General features: G+C 39.8%; 1 protein-coding gene across 1 annotated transcript in view; it reads left to right on the forward strand.

Moving 5' to 3' along the window:
- LOC139042547 (uncharacterized) overlaps positions 1-16,169 on the forward strand; it is a 32,391-nt gene extending 16,222 nt beyond the window's left edge. Inside the window, exon 6 of the mRNA XM_070501438.1 lies at positions 16,059-16,169. The gene's annotated coding sequence lies outside the window, so the exon portion shown is untranslated. The remainder of the gene's footprint in view (positions 1-16,058) is intronic.
- Positions 16,170-16,474: the final 305 nt, after the last annotated feature.

The following is a 16,474-nucleotide window of genomic DNA, read 5'->3' on the forward strand; positions in this document are numbered from 1 at the left end:
CCCAGAAAACGAAATGACAGTTATTTTCATTTGTTAAATTCTTATTTACAAAAAAAGGAAAAATAATTAAGAGATAAATTCAGTTAATTATGGATATGTGCTGTTTAAAAAAAGTTTTGATTAGTATAAGAAAATGCACTGGATTATGCCGCAAATACGATCTTTTACTTTTTAAAAGATTGAGAGCTTTCCTGATTGTTTTCAAAAATTCTCTCTATGTAAAATAAATTAATTTAGAGGAAAAAATTCTGTGTATAACTGGAGAAGAAGGGATGGCTGTTAAACGCTGGGTGTCACTCATTCAGTTGGCATATATTTAGTGCCTCTCGTATGGAAGGCGTTCTGATTAGGTTAGAACTTTGGAGGGTAGAAAGATGAAAAAAGCCATCATATTTTCTCCCAAGTAAGGCGAGGTCAGGAAGGGAGGTAAGACGTCCACGAAGGAGAGCAAACTTCACTGAGCTGAGCAGCCTGCGCGCCAGGCCTCGGACCCCTGCGTTGTGTCCCCTCATGCTCTGTGGACGCAGCCCGGGCGTCACCGTCATCGGGAGGTTGTCAGAGAGAGTCTCCCTCCCTGCCCGCCGGACCGACTCAGTCCGCGTTTTAACAGATCTGCAGGGGACTCACATGCACATTAACGTTTCCGAAGCGCTGTTATGTGGTATGTCTCAGTTATTAATTTTTTTTTCAAATTTTTTTAAATTTTTAAATTTTTTTAAATGTTTATTTTTTTGGATGTACATCGTATTTTGAATTCTGTATACATTACATCATGTTCACCACCCGAACATGAATTATAGTGCATCCCCTCACATGTGAGCCTAATCACCCTTTTTGCCCTCCCCCTCTCCCCTTCCCCAATGGTAACCACCAGTCCAATCTCCAATGCTATGTGTTTGGTTTTTTTTTTTTTTTTTTGTCGTTTTTATCTTCTACTTATGACTGAGATCATATGGTATTTGACTTTCTCCCTCTGACTTATTTCACTCAGCATAATACCCTCAAGGTCCATCCATGTTGTCACAAATGGACGGATTTCGTCATTTCTTATGGCTGAGTAGTAGTCCATCATGTATAAATACCACATCTTCTTTATCCATTCGTCCCTTGATGGGCACCTAGGTTGCTTGCAAGTCTTGGCTGTTGTATATAATGCTGCAGGGAACACAGGGGTGCAAGTATCTTTATGCCTTTTCATTTTCAAGTTCTTTGGATAAATACCCAGCAGTGGAATAGCTGGATCATATGGTAGATTTATCCTTAATTCTCTGAGGATACTCCATACTGCTTTCCATAGTGGCTGCACCAGTTTGCACTCCCACCAGCAGTGAACAAGGGTTCCCTTCTCTCCACATCCTCTCCGACATTTGTCGTTTCCTGTCTTGTTAATTATAGCCATTCTGACTGGAGTGAGGTGATACCTCATTGTAGTTTTGATTTGCATTTCCCTGATAGCTAATGATGTTGAGCATCTTTTCATGTGCCTGTTGGCCATCCATATATCTTCTTTGGAGAAATCTCTGTTCAGATCTTTTGCCCATTTTCTAATTGGATTGTTGGTTTTTTGTTGTTGAGCTGTATGAGTTCTTTGTATATTTTGGATATTAACCCATTATCTGATATATGGTTTGCAAATATCTTCTCCCAATTGTTAGGTTGTCTTTTCATTTTGTTGATGGTTTCCTTTGCTATGCAGAAGCTTTTCAATTTGATGTAGTCCCATTTATTCATTTTTTCTTTTGTTTCCCTTGCCCAGTCAGACATGGGACTTGAAAATAAGCTGCTCAGATGGATGTCAAACAGCGTACTGCTTATGTTTTCTTCTAGAAGTCTCATGGTTTCGGGTCTTACATTCAAGTCTTTAATCCATTTTGAGTTGGTTTTTGTGCATGGTGTAAGGGAATGGTCTACTTTCGTTCTTTTGCATGTGGCTGTCCAGTTTTCCCAACACCATTTATTGAAGAGACTCTCCTTTCTCCATCGTATACTCTTGGCTCCCTTGTCGAATAATAGCTGTCCATAAACGTGTGGGTTTACTTCTGGGCTCTCAATTCTGTTCTCTTTTTGTGTGTCTCTTTTTGTGCCAGTACCATGCCGTTTTGGTTACTGTGGCTTTGTAGTGTATTTTGAAATCAGGGAGTGTGATACCTCCAGCTTTGTTCTTTTTTCTCAGGAATCCTTTGGCTACTCGGGGTCTTTTGTTGTTCTATATAAATTTTAGGATTCTTTGTTCTATTTCTGTAAAAAATGTTGCTGGAACTTTCATCTGGATTGTGTTGAATCTATAGATTGCTTTAGGAATTATGGACATTTTAACTATGTTAATTCTTCCAATCCAAGAGCACAGAATATCTTTCCATTTCTTTGTGTCTTCTTCGATTTCTTTCATCAACGTTTTATAGTTTTAGGTGTACAGATCTTTCACCTCTTTCATTAAGTTTATTCCTAAGTATTTTACTCTTTTTGTTGCAATTGTAAATGGGATTGTATTCTTAATTTCTCTTTCTGCTACTTCGTTGTTAGTGTATAGAAATGCAACCGATTTTTGTACATTTATTTTGTATCCCGCGACTTGACTGTATTCCTTTATTATTTCTAAAAGTTTTTAGTGGACTCCTTAGGGTTTTTGAGAGATAAAATCATGTTGTCTACAAAGAGTGACATTTTCACTTCTTCTTTTCCAATGTGGATCCCTTTTATTTCTTTTTCTTGCCTGACTGCTCTGGCTAGGACTTCCAATACTATGTTAAATAAGAGTGGTGACAGTGGGCATCCTTGTCTGGCTCCTGTTCTTAGAGGGATAGCTTTCAGTTTTTCTCCATTGAGAATGATATTTGCTGTGGGTTTGTCATATATGGTGTTTATTATGTTGAGGTATTTTCCTTCTATACCCATTTTATTTAGAGTTTTTATCATAAATGGATGCTGTATCTTGTCAAATGCTTTCTCTGCATCTATTGAGATGATCATGTGATTTTTATTCTTCATTTTGTTAATGTAGTGTATCATGTTGATAGATTCGCGGATGTTGAACCATCCCTGCATCCCTGGTATGAAACCCACTTGATCATGATGTATGATCTTTTTAATGTATTGTTGTATTCGATTTGCTAGTATTTTGTTGAGGATTTTTGCATTGATGTTCATCAGTGATATTGGCCGGTAATTCTCTTTTTTTGTGTTGACCTTGTGTGGTTTTGGTATCAGGATAATGTTTGCTTTGTCGAAGGAGTTAGGAAGCCTCCCCTCCTATTCCATGTTTTGGAAGAGTTTGAGAAGGATAGGTATTGTCTTCTTTGAATGTTGGGTAGAATTCACCAGGGAAGCCATCTGGTCCTGGAGTTTTATTTTTTGGAAGGTTTTTGATTGCTGTTTTGATCTCCTTACTGGTGATCGGTCTATTCAAATTTTCTACATCTTCTTGGTCCAGTTTTGGAAGGTTGTTTCTAAGAAGTTATCCATTTCTTCTAGATTATCCAATTTGTTGGCGTATAGCTTTTCATAGTATTCTCTTATTACCTTTTGTATTTCTGAGGTGTTTGTTGTAATCTCTTCTCTTTCATTTCTGATTTTATTTATTTGAGCCTTCTCTCTTTGTTTCTTGGTGAGTCTAGCTAAGGGTTTGTCAATTTTGTTTATCTTTTCGAAGAACCAGTTCTTGGTTTCATTAATCTTTTCTATTGTCTTTTTAGTCTCTATTTCCTTTACTTCTGCTCTGACTTTTATTATTTCCTTCCTTCTGCTGATTTTGGACTTTGTTTGTTGTTCTTTATCCAGTAGCTTTAGGTGCACTTTTAGATTGTCTATTTGGGATTTTTCTTCTTTGTTGAGGTAGGCCTCAATTGGTATAAACTTCCCTCGTAGAACCGCTTTTGCTGTATCCCACAGATTTTGGCATGTTGTGTTTTCATTTTCATTTGTCTCCAGGAATTTTTCAATTTCTTCTTTGATTTCTTCATTGGCCCAATCATTGTTCAGTAGCATTTTGTTCAATCTCCACATTTTTGTGGCTTTTCTGGTTTTCTTTCTGTAGTTGATATCCAGTTTCATACCTTTGTGGTCAGAAAAGATGCATGATATTATTTCAATCTTCTTAAATTTATTGAGACTTGTTTTGTGGCCTAATATGTGATCAATCCTGGAGAATGTTCCATGGGCATTTGAAAAGAATGTGTATTCTGTGGTTGTTGGATGGAATGTTCTGTATATATCTACTAAGTCCATCTGGTCTAATGTGTCCTTTAAGGCCAGTGTTTCCTTATTGATCTTCTGTTTGGATGATCTATCCATTGGTGTAAGTGGAGAGTTAAAGTCCCCTACTATTATTGTGTTATTGTCTGTTTCTCCTTTTATGTCTGTTAATAGTTGCTTCATATATTTAGGTGCTCCTATGTTGGGTGTGTAGATATTTACAAGTGTTATATTTTCTTGTTGGATTGTTCCCTTTATCGTTATGTAGTGCCTGTCTTTGTCTCTTAGTACAGTTTTTGATTTAAAGTCTATTTTGTCTGATATAAATATTGCTACCCCCGCTTTCTTTTCTTTGCCATTTGCATGGAATATCTTTTTCCATCCTTTCACTTTCAGTTTGTGAGTGTCTGTAGGTCTGAAGTGTGTCTCTTGCATGCAGCATGTACATGGGTCTTGTTATTTTATCCAGTTGGCCACCCTATGACATTTGATTGGAGCATTTAGTCCATTGACGTTTAAAGTACCTATTGATAAATATGTATTTATTGCCATTTTGTCATTTTTTCTTTTTTGGGAGTGTTTTAGTAGTTCTTCTCAGTTCCTTTCTTTTTCTCTTGCTCTCTTCTCTTGTGGTTTGATGTCTATCTTTAGTAATATGTTTGATTTCTTTTGTCTTACTTTTTTTCCTGCTTGTTATAGGTTTCTGGTTTGTGGTTACCATGAGGATCCTATTTAATATACTATGCATATAACAGTCTATATTGAGTAGATAGACTCTCTAGCTTGACCTCTTTCTAAAAGCTCTACTTGTTCACTCCCCTCCTCCCACATTATATGTTTTTCACATCATATATAGTCTTTTGTTTAGTGTGTGTATATCCATTACCCTCTTATCATTGAAATAGGTAATTTTAGTACATTTGTCCTTATACCTTCATATTATCTTCACAGGTAGTTGATCTGCTGCCTTTACTATATTTTTACCTTACAAGTGATTATATTGCCTGGTTTGTTTGTTGCTGTTTTATGGGGTTTTTTTGATTTTTTTAAATCTCTATTTGTGGATATTGCTTTCCCACTTAAATAAGTCCCTTCAGCATTTCTTGTAGAACTGGTTTCTTGGTGATAAACTCCTTTAATTTTTGCTTGTCTGGGAAGCTCTTTATCTCTCCTTCCTTTCTGAATGACATCCTTGATGGATAGAGTATTCTTGGCTGTAGGTGTTTTCCTTTTAGCACTTTAAATATGTCATGCCATTCTCTTCTTGCCTGTAGGGTCTCGACTGAGAAGTCTGCTGACCGCCTGATGGGCTTCCCTTTCTATGTCACTTGTGGCCTTTCTCTTGCTGCTTTTAGGATTCTCTCTTTGTCTTTAATTTTGGACATTTTGATTATAACATGTCTTGGTGTACACCTCTTTGGGCTTCTCTTGTTTGGAGCTCTCTGTGCTTCCTGAACTTGGATGTCTGTTTCCTTCCTCAGGTTAGGAAAATTTTCCTCTATTATTTTGACAAATAAATTTCCTGCTCCTTTGTCTCTCTCTTCTCCTTCTGGGGCCCCTATAATCCGAATGTTAGGATGCTTGATAATGTCCCAGAGTTCCCTTAGACTGTTCTCATTCTGTCTAATTCTTTTTTCTCTTTTCTGTTCTGCTTGGGTGATTTCCTCTAGTCTTTCGTCTAGCTCACTGATCCGTTCTTCTCTCTGCTCTGCTATTGAGTCCCTCTAGTGAATTTCTCATTTCGAGTATTGTATTCTTCATTTCTGATTGGTTCTTTTTTATATCTTCCAGTTCTTTGCTGATGAGCTCACTGTATTCATCCAGTCTTCTCCGTATATCTGTGAACATCCTCATATTTTGTTTGAACTCTTTACCAAGTAGGTCGCTAGTTTCTGCTTCACTTAGTTCTTTTTCTGGTGTTTTGTAGTGTTCCCTTGCTTGGAAAGTATTCCTTTGCCTCCTCATTATGACTCTTTCTCTGTGCTATTTTCTTTGTAGTAGGTAAGTTGACTAAGTCTCCTGATCTTGGAGAAGTGGCCTTATGTATGAGATGCCTTATGAGGCCCAGCAGTGTGCTTCCTTCTCATCACCAGTGCATAAGAACCAGGAGTGACCCCTTTGTGGGCTACTTGTATCCTTCTGCTGTGGCAGGGTTGCTCCCACTGCAGGTACCCAGGGAGTCTAATCTTTCCTTCCCTGGCCAGCTGTGTGTAAGTCCGGTTTGGGGAGCCTCAGCACTGTTGGCTACAAAGTCTATCAGCACTCTCTTATTGCAGTTTTCCTCTTAGTTGGGTTGGTACCCAGTGTAGCTGGTTGCTAGGCTCAGGGGCTTACCGTTGCTATAGGCCTCAGGCCTACAAGGCTGTTGTCAGTTCTCCTAGGAGTGCAGCTGAGTGGGGCTAGCCCTCAGCATGGGGCACTCAATTGTTTCAGGCTTTGGAAGGTGGGGCTGATCCTTTTTATGGCTATTTGTGAAGCACAAGTCTTCTGCTGCTGATAAGCCTCACCCCCCACAGGACCACATATACCGTCAGCAGAGTCCTGGTCCATGCACCCTTCTCAACCCTCTGGAGCGTACCCTGATGCCACACTGCAGGGGCCCCCACCTCTCCACCAATGCCCCCCCACTGTTCACCTGGTCTTCACAGAGGCCCTGCCCCACAGAGGCAGACACACTTGCCTGCCTGTAGAGGATCAAGGCACCCAGTCAATGCAAGCTTTTGACTTTGAAAAAGTCAAAGGCTGAGGGCTTGCTGCTAGGTGGGGCCAGTCCCTAGGGCGGGTTGCCTGCCCTGGCTGAACTGGATTAAAACTGTGCTCTAGTGGGTTTGGCAGACCCCTGGGCTAACAGCCCAAGGGATGAACCTCAATGGCCCCTGTCAGTGTCCATATCAGCACGCCTGGACCAGGTCAGAATAATGACCCCCACCAATGTCTCAGTCTCCAGAGAGGTCCCTCCTCTCACCAAGATGCCCCCAGAGCCCACCAGGTGAGTCTCATTTCACCAAAGGACTGTCAGCCTTCTCTCTGGTGATTTTAGGTTGCTGCAATGAGTGAGTTTGTGCGTGGGCCCTTTAAGACCCGGGTCTTTTTGGCTTTCAGCTGATAGCTTTTCTGGGGTGTCCCCGCAGCAGTCAATAGCCAGCAAATCCAGACAGTAAGACCCCCTTTTCACTTGGGCTGAGTCTGAAGGATGCTTATAGCAGTATCGCCCCCACTCCGGACCTCACTCCTCCAGGGAGGGTTGTGTGCCTTAGGGTGTCTCCCACCTGGACAGCTGAGAACCTCTGCTGCTCCCAAAGTTAGCTTTTTTCCTCTTCAGGAGGAACTACTGCCTCTTCTGCCTTCGTCAGGACTGTCCCTTGTCTTCTTATCTAGTTTTCAGTTTTCAATCCAGGGTAATTCTTCCACAAATTGTTGTAACCTGGTTGTGTTCATGGGAGGAGATGAGTTCATCGTCTGCTCACACCGCCATCTTGACGAGATCCCTCAATAATTGTCTTTACGATTACTCTTTTTATAGACCATCCCGTCATCTCTTTTTATTAACTTAATCATGGATTTCCTTCTGGAATACCATTTCTTTTGGGGCCATCTTGAGTAAGGGCTATTGATTCTCTCATATCTTTTTGTCTCCAAGGAGTAAGTTGAGTCAGCCCACTTTCAATTCCGAATTATTGCTCTTCCATTTTTATATAAATAGATACAATTTCTTCTACCTTTGAAATTTCTCCCATCTTATTCACCTTCTCTCTGTTACTGTCATTTATTAGCCTCTCTCTAGCTTAGTCTTTGTTGAGTGAAGACTTTGGCTATTCTCTGTCAGTTTTCTGTCAATCCCAATTCCAAGTGACTTCAGTGACCATGTGGACCACCCATCCACCAAACTAGTTTTATAATTTCTTGTTCTTTCGAACTTCAATGAGCTTCACTTCCACTCCTTTTCAACATCCTATTCTCATGGCTAGACCCTATGAGACATTTTGAAATCTTTACTCTTTCATTCTGTTGACCAACCACAATCTCCTAGGTTTCCAGTGGTGCTCTGCTTCCTTATGTATATATAAAATATTTCTATTGCTGGGGGCTGGCCCCGTGGCCGAGTGGTTAAGTCCGTGCGCTCCACTGCAGGCAGCCCAGTGTTTCGTTGGTTCGAATCCTGGGCAGGGACATGGCACTGCTCATCAAACCACGCTAAGGCAGCATCCCACATGCTACAACTAGAAGGACCCACAACGAAGAATATACAACTATGTACTGGGGGGCTTTGGGGAGAAAAAGGAAAAAATAAAATCTTTAAAAAAAATATTTCTATTGGATCTTATATAGACCTCTAGTTTCCTTGATCCTTCTCTCCCCTCCTGCTTCCCAGTTTATCAATCAAACAAAACTGATTCTGGCTAATGTAAGTAGAAAGGGACTTTATTAGAAGATAGCAGGGAGCTCAGAAAATCAACAGGGAAGTTGGAGAACTAGCTTGGACAATGGGCAAAGAACCAAGGAGGTTCAGCAGCCTGTACCACAGCTAAGGTCATGCCACAAGGACAATCTGGTTAATGTGCCACTGCTGATGCCACTGCTACTAAATTCTTGCTGTTAGTGCTTCTGCCATCACCGTAGGTAATTGAAAAATTGTCCCTACATTTTTGTATTACCTCCTTAAGACTCAAAATGTGGCACAAGAACATCTGATTGACTGAGCCTTGGTTACATGCCTGTGCCTTTGCCACCGGAAACCGGGGCAGGGAAGATCTAGCCTCTTTGGCTTACTTAATGAGAGAGAGGACACTGTGTTCTGCTAATATACTCAACAGGGATTCCCTCCAAATAGGAAGAGTATTTGGATGTTGGGAGCCAAAAACCAAAGCAGGAGGAAAAGGAGAGGAAGAAGAGGAGAAAAAAGAGGGAGAAAAAAGAAGGAGAAGGAGGAGAAGGAGGAAGTGAAAGTGGAGGAAGAAGAGGAAGAATAGGAGGAGGAAGAGCCATCCATGGCTATTTACTTTAGCCCCTGCTGGTGTGGGTGGTGGGTGACAGGGAGAAGTCTGCCTAAAGCTGCCTGATCCAACTTCCACCTCCTTATTCTCAGTAGATGATCTTGCTTTATATTTCAGAAATGGTAGCCACCAGGCCTAAATTCCCTTAACTTGTTGTCTCTACCTTTAAACATATCTTCATCAATGCTCTCCTTTCTTACCCTCCTTTAGTTGTTTTAGTAGAAGAGCTGTCCCTTCTCTTGTTCAAGGTTAATTTTCTCATTAGTATTCATGATCTCCTCCACTCTTGTCTTCTCCAGGACTTTCGTTCATTAAATAGCCTTCATTCTGTTCAGTTGATTTTTTATTAATAGCTCTTTTATGCCAAACATTGTTGAATGCCAGAGGTATAAAGATAAATTTAATATAGCTTTGAAGGACTTAGTATTTAGTGGGGAGAGACAGACACAAATAATTGATTGCAACGATTTAATCACAATCACAATAATTTGTGTAATTTGTTTAATATCTGATTTTCCATTAGAATGTCAGCACATCTGTTTGGTTCTCCAATATGTTTTCAGTGTCTGGTACATAGTAGGTGCTTAATAAATATGATTGCATGAATGAAGAGAAGTGAGCAGAGGGTGCTGTGGAATCACAGAGGACAGGTTCTTGGCCCAGTCTGGAGAACAAGAGAAGGCAGATTGGGAGTGTGGCTGGAGGCTTGGTGGGGGAGATTGAGAAACAACATCTTCGAGGTTTAGAAGTCAGCAGGAAGAAAATGAGGGAGAGTACCAGGCAGAGGGAGGAGCATGAGCCAAGGTAGGGAATGGGGAGGAGCTGGATGGTGCAGAGGGAGGAGCATGAGCCAAGGTAGGGAATGGGGAGGAGCTGGATGGTGCAGAGGGAGGAGCATGAGCCAAGGTAGGGAATGGGGAGGAGCATGAGCCAAGGTAGGGAATGGGGAGGAGCTGGATGGTGCAGAGGGAGGAGCATGAGCCAAGGTAGGGAATGGGGAGGGGCTGGATGGTGCAGAGGGAGGAGCATGAGCAAAGGTAGGGAATGGGGGGAGCTGGATGGTTTAAATAGAGTTATTAGCATCTATTAAGTGTTTACATACATACTTAGCTTATATTTATATACATATTCTGAGTATTTTGTATACATTTTCTCACTTAATACTTAATAATGTGCTGTGAGTAAGGTATTATTCCCATTTTAGCAAAGAAAAATATCTTCAGTCCTTAGGGAAACTAAATAACTTTCCCAAGGCCACTTAGCCCATAAAGGTTAGATCAGGGATTTGTTTGGGATTCTTTCTGGCTGCAAAGCCTGGTGTTCTTTAAAACTACCCTGTTACACTAAGGTCATTGTTCCCCAAGCACTGCTCATCAAACCCCCTGGGGTACTTTGTGAAAATACAGATTCCTGGCCCTACCCAGGATACTGAATCAGAATTTCCAGGGGCAGAGCTCATAGACACATATTTTTAACAAGCTCTTGGGTGATTCTCATACAACTGGCCTAGTATTGGTGGTCTCACTCTTGAGAAACACTGCACACGATTTCAAGAGCAAGGCAGAGGTAGCTGACCAGATCAGGGAGATTTTCCTCTGGACTGCTAAGGATGTTTGGCTTTATCCTGCAGATGATAGGGAGTTTCTGGAGGGTTTGTAGCTGGAAAGTGATGTGATCAGATATGCATTTTGCATGTTCCGCTTTGGCAACTATGTGAAGAGTGAAGTGGAAGGTACGAGACTGCAGGCAATAAGAACTTCTATCTTCAGATTTCTGTCTTGATGATTTCTTCCCTTTTGCCCACAAACATTCTCAAAACGCTAAGGATTTTTTTCTCTTAGTCATATCGACCTTTCAATTGTATTGGTTTCATCTTTTTCCTTGCTAAATTCTTAAAAGAAAGTTATACTTAATGCCAGGTTTCAGTCAGTTCAAGAAATATTACTTCTCGTTTGCTTTGTTACTGCCTCACCCGTAACAATCCAGCTTTCACCCCATTTCCCTATCTTCTCCAAGATCATCTTTCATTCAATAAACTTTATTGAATGTTATTTACAATCATAATCCTTTCTCAGATTTTGGTTTGAAATGATAGTACCTGGGATCTAAAAAAGGGATCTAAAAGAATAGAGAGAATTGGCCAGTCGCAGGGAAATCAGTCAACAAAGTATTAATGGACTAGCCTGTTTTAGAGCTGGTGGCATGAGCAGATGGCCCACAGGCAATTAGACTTCAGAGGACCCTCCATCTCAAGATGGATGAAGAGTCTGATGGAAAATTAGTTTGATTTTGGATTGGTTGAGTTTGAGGAGGTGAGATATGCAGTAGAAATATGGGACTGTCACTTGGGTGAGGAAGGGCGTAAAGCTAGACAAATCGACTTGGTAGCCCACAACATGAAGTATTAAGACTCTGGGAGTGCATGATTAATGCATTAAATTTGTGAAATGTTTATTTATTTATTTATTTTTTGAGGAAGATGAGCCCTGAGCTAACATCTGTGCTCACCTTCCTCTATATGTCAGACGCCTGCCACAGCATGGCCTGACAAGCGGTGTGTAGGTCCACACCCAGGATCTGAACTGGTGAACCCTGAGCCACCGAAGCAGAATGTGCGAGCTTAGCTGCTGTGCCACCAGGCTGGCCCCTGAAATGTTTTTATAAAAATTTGTATGTTTGTAGTTCTTTGTATCTTGAAAACAAACTTTTCTGCTAAAGGAATCACAAGTATGTCATGAGAAGTTTAGTTTATCAGGACCTATTAGAGCTTAAAATTACATGAGGATTCAATCTGACTTTTGGGTTTAGATCATAATCATATGAGAGCCTCTCATGTGGTTGCGTTTTACTAAAATAAAAAAGCACTCAGTCTCTTTTATGTATTTTATTTACTCCCTCCCCCCAATTTCTGTATGTTTTCTATTCAAGCTATGTTTTCCCCATTTTAGTTTTTCTATTCATTCTATTTTTCTCACTATTGCTTTATTCCCCACTAAGTTGTCTCTATAAAGAATGAAAATCAACCTAATTCTGTTCTTAAAGTTTTGGGTCAGGTTTTTACTGTTTTTTGTTTGGTTATTTGCTTTTTGTTGGTATTATGAAATGTTCCCTTAAGTGGGATAAGCAGAATAAAATAAGTCTTGCTTGCAAACCTTCATGTCTGGTTAGAACCCCTACTGTAGTATCGTTGCTTGACCTATAATTTTTAAGACCCTACTGTGGGAACATTTCAAAAACGGGCTATAAAACTGGCCATAATTGGTGCAATTATCTTCAGTAGGAAACAAAAGCTTAGGACCCCTGAGTCTTATTTCATTATTTGCCGCATATTAATATAAAATTATACAATTCTTTGTCTTTTCTTACAAGTATATATGAGTATTATAAAACTTGTCAACATTCCAAAGATTCTAAGCTTTTTCTTATGAAGAATTATAGTTACATCAATCTTAAATGCCAACTCTATTATATGATAATACTTATTTATAATCTTAACAACTTTCTAAAATCAATGAGAAGTAGAGTAACGTAGCTAAAAGAATAGAATCTTTGGAGCGACACAGCCTTGGGCTTGAATCTTCAATTTCCCAATTTTACTAGATATTTGTCCTCAAATCACTCATTTAACTTTTTAAGACTCAATAACCTTGTCTGTTAGATAAGGATATTAGTGCCTACTCCTGGTGACTTTGTGGGAAAAGATAATAGCAGCTCACGTCTAATGAGCACTGCTATGAGCCAGGGTCTCTACAGACACTGCTGCCTTTAATCCTCACAGCAACCTTGCAAGGTAGCTGTTATCATCATTATCAATATTATCATCATCCATCATCATCATCCCCACTTTATAGATGAGGAAACTGAGCCTTGGGGAGATTTGACAATTTGATGAAGCTGGTAAGAGCTTGAGGATTCAAGCCAGTTTTCTCTGACTCCAGAACTCTGTCTTCTAAATAAAATCATGTATAGAAAACACTTAATCTTGTGTCTGGCATATAGTACATGCATAAAATTTGTTCATTCAAACCTATTCCCCACACCCATCCTGGAAATGAGGCTAATACACCCAGGTTTCACATTTTAGGATACAAAGTAAAGATAATCCCCAAATTACAAATTCCAAATTTAACATAATAAAAATAGCTTATATTTTTGAGCACTATGTGGCAAGCACTTTACATATAGCATTTAATGCCCACAACGGCTCTATGGGATAGGTACTATCGTTAGCTCCATTTTACAGACTGAGGATGAGGGCACAGAGTCCCTAAGTAACTTGCACAAGATCACACACCGCCTGGCAAAACTGGGATGTGAACAGTGAGTCCAGAGCACAGGGACCACGTTGTTTATAGATGTTCGAGGAACACAGTGCCTAATGTATAGTGGGTGCTCAACCAATGTTTGTTAGTCGAGTAAATGAATGAATGATACAAACCTGGCCTCTCCTCCACCCTTCGCATTCCAAGCCTCCAGTTAGTAACTAACTTATTCTGGTAACACCATCTGAAATTATCTGAACTACTATTTCTTACGCATCATCTTCTTCATTTTTTCCACTCAAGAATTATGTAATTGCTGTATTTAAGTTCTCAAATGTGGCTGAATATGGTGGTGTGTGTCTGCGGTTGCAGGTGCTTGGGAGAGCAAGGCTGGAAGCTTGCCTGAGCTATAGAGTGTGATGCTTATTGGGTATTTGCATTAAGTTTAGCATCTGTGTGGTTTATTCATTTATTTTCTTATCATTTAATCATTAATCATAAGTTGTATTGATCACTTAGTACTCGTTTTGTGATACAACAGAGATGAAAACACATGAGGCCTCTCACTTTACTGGATGTACAGTCTTATGCAGGTGGGGGGGGCAAATAGCCAAGCAATCACAGTGTTATAGGAAAGCATAGGGTGCAGTGGGATCATTAACCACCTCTTGTCTGGGTCACTCTGTGAACCTCCTAACGGCCTCTGAGCCTCCAGTTGAGTTATCCTCAGAGCCACAAGAGTGATCTTCCTTGCTTGTAAATTTGGCCAGACATCCCCTGCATTGTAAATCTTCTCTTGAAATCTATTGCCCTTAGGACAAAATCCAGAGTCCTTTAATGTATCTTACAAAAAAGACCCTGAATGGTATTGCGCCTGTTCCCACCTTGCACTCTCTCTTCCAGCTGCATTTCATTATAAGGAAGTTAAGGAGCAAAAACGTTTCTTTTCTGAAAGTGCATTTTAGTACACTTTCACTTTTTATCATTTTGAATTATTTTTTAAGGGAAGAGAAAACAATTGATCAAGTTAGTATGAGGACATTACTTTTGAAAGCACACTTAAGAAATAGTATCTAATAAACACCCCTGAAAATGCATGGGGAATACAGGGTACAAAATAATTGAAAAGTGTTCCTATTTGTTAACACTCTTAAACAAATACTTCTGGGGTTTTCATTTTATCTAAATGAATCAGTATACAGTATATTTTAGTATATTTTTAAATGTATATATATATATATATATATTTGTGTGTGTGTGTGTGTGAGGAAGATTGGTCCTGAGCTAACATCAGTTGCCAATCCTCCTCTTTTTGCTTGAGGAAGATTGTCGCTGAGCCAACAGCTGTGTCCGTCCTCCTCTACTTTATCTGGGACGCTGCCACAGCATAGTCTGACCAGCAGTGCTGGGTCCAAACCCCGGGCTGCCAAAGCGGAGTGCGTGAACTCAACCACTACACCACCGGGCCGGCCCCTAAATGTATTTTTTTAATATTAATTTAATATTAATGTTTTTAATATTAAAATGTATATTACAACTCAAAATATACAAAATTGTCTGAAATGAGGTGTATATTGCAGTGGTTCTTTTATAAAATTATGCTTCTGGTAATATTTCTGGTCTTGCTTCACCATCTGCCCATCTTGTACAAGTGCTTATTTCCATATACGGTTGTTCCATTTTTTGCTAAATGGGCACTCCATAAAAAGTAACATTTTCTAGAACACCTGCTGGACATGAAATTTCTGTGAAATGAAATATAATATTGCTAATATTTTCCCCCAAGCTTGGCAAAATTGCAAATACCTTACAGAAAACTTACATATTCATTTTAGCTTTATTTAATTTTTGAGATAACATTTCTGATATTGAATTAGATGTAGCCATGAAATAAACATGCTGAGTTACTTGGATTATCAACCACTTATTTTCTCATATATGTTCAGATTGTAGTTTAGACATGCTCTGTAGCAAGGAATTGATCATTTCCAGAGCACATTTATGAATTATGACCATTTAAATTTGCATTGGCATGACTAATAAAGAGTTAAGTTTAAATGAGACTTTGTACCTTGTGAAAGGGGACCAAGTATGGATCTTTGATGTTTGTGAGCCCTCAGGAAGCACATTTTTCATTAGCGATCGCCACAGTCAATACAATACTTCTTACAAACAAACACAAAACACAGCCAGTGATTAGTCTTTCCGTGGAGAACAATAAACCAGACCCTGATCCATGATGCATGAGCATGTTTCAGAGGGTCCTTCTGTTAGGTGAGAGGGCTAACTGATGTCAAATTCTCTTTCCACTCTGGATTCTGTGGTTTTAATTGTTTTTTTCTCTACTGATGTAAATATGTTATCGGTCAAACACTACATGGAAGTTCTCAAAACTTAAAATCTTAATCTGTGGTATGTTAATAACTAATAAAGATCTAGTGGACTACAGTTAGTGCCAACTTACAATGTTACATATACACAATTATATAGAGAGAAACAGTTTGATTACCAAAATATTTTTAAAAATTAGTGATAACACATTTGATCACATTACATTTCATTCTAATAAACTTATAGGCATAAAATATGTTTTTAAAATATAATCATCTAGATCTCATCAAGATGGTGATGTGAGCAGACGTTGAACTCGCCTCCTCCCACGAACACAACCAGGTTACAACAATTTTTGGAAGAATTACCCTGGATTGAAAACTGAAAACTGGATAAGAAGAACCCCCACGACAAGGGACAGTCCTGACGAAGGCAGAAGAGGCAGAAATTCCTGCTGGAGAGGAAAAAAGCCACCTTTGGGAGAATCGGAGCTTCTCAGCTGTCCAAGCGGGAGCCACCCTAAGGTACACAGCCCTCCCAGGAGGAGTGAGGTCTGGCGCTGGGGCAATACTGCTATAAGCATCCTTCAGACTCAGCCCAACTGAGATGGGGGTCTTACTGTCTGGCTTTGCTGGCTATTGACTGCTGTGGGTGATGCGGGGTCAGTGAGCCGAGGAGTCGAAAGAAAGATTTCTT

Source organism: Equus asinus, chromosome 30, assembly GCF_041296235.1.
Source record: "Equus asinus isolate D_3611 breed Donkey chromosome 30, EquAss-T2T_v2, whole genome shotgun sequence".
Classification (NCBI taxonomy): Eukaryota; Metazoa; Chordata; class Mammalia; order Perissodactyla; family Equidae; genus Equus; species Equus asinus.